The following is a 597-nucleotide window of genomic DNA, read 5'->3' as shown; positions in this document are numbered from 1 at the left end:
CAGATGTAAAAAAAATTAAAGTTGAAAGGTAGATTTTTTAAATCGAATTATATGTAAGCACGGCTAAAGATTTAATATTAGAGCAGAACACCCTATAAATCATAAATTTTAACGTAATTCAAAGAATATGAAGCGCTAAAAATATTCAACTAGCGCCATAAGTACATAGAACAAATATAGGTCATATTAAAAAAATAAAAAAAAAATCTCCCCGGCGGGGAATCGAACCCCGGTCTCCCGCGTGACAGGCGGGGATACTTACCACTATACTACCGAGGACTGTACCGCCACTGATAAAATTTGCCAACACCATAATCTGTATCAATAATTTAATCGCATTAATGAATGAATTAGTCTATAAATTTAATTATAAGTATTAATTAAGGCAAAGATCTAATGCCTAATGTAATTAGCTATACCTAAAAGTTATAATTAAATACACGTTTTAATTAAATTATTTTATACATATTTATTTGCTAAAATTTTTGAAGCAAATAAATATTGTATATTACAAAAATAATTTTACTACAGTATTATCTTATTTGAATTCACTATTACTTTACTCTCAACATCTTGACATTACGGTAAAATAAACAA

General features: G+C 27.8%; 1 non-coding gene across 1 annotated transcript; it reads right to left on the bottom strand.

The window, feature by feature from the left end:
* Nucleotides 1-207: 207 nt before the first annotated feature.
* TRNAD-GUC (transfer RNA aspartic acid (anticodon GUC)) lies at nucleotides 208-279 on the bottom strand. Its single transcript has one exon. It is a non-coding gene; the product is annotated as a tRNA-Asp (tRNA).
* Between the last annotated feature and the right edge of the window lie 318 nt (nucleotides 280-597).

This window comes from Plectrocnemia conspersa, unplaced genomic scaffold (assembly GCF_051122295.1).
Source record: "Plectrocnemia conspersa isolate PC_06_02 unplaced genomic scaffold, ASM5112229v1 ptg000011l, whole genome shotgun sequence".
Classification (NCBI taxonomy): Eukaryota; Metazoa; Arthropoda; class Insecta; order Trichoptera; family Polycentropodidae; genus Plectrocnemia; species Plectrocnemia conspersa.
Note: the sequence above shows the minus strand (reverse complement) of the source record. Positions and strands in the feature narration are given on the sequence as shown.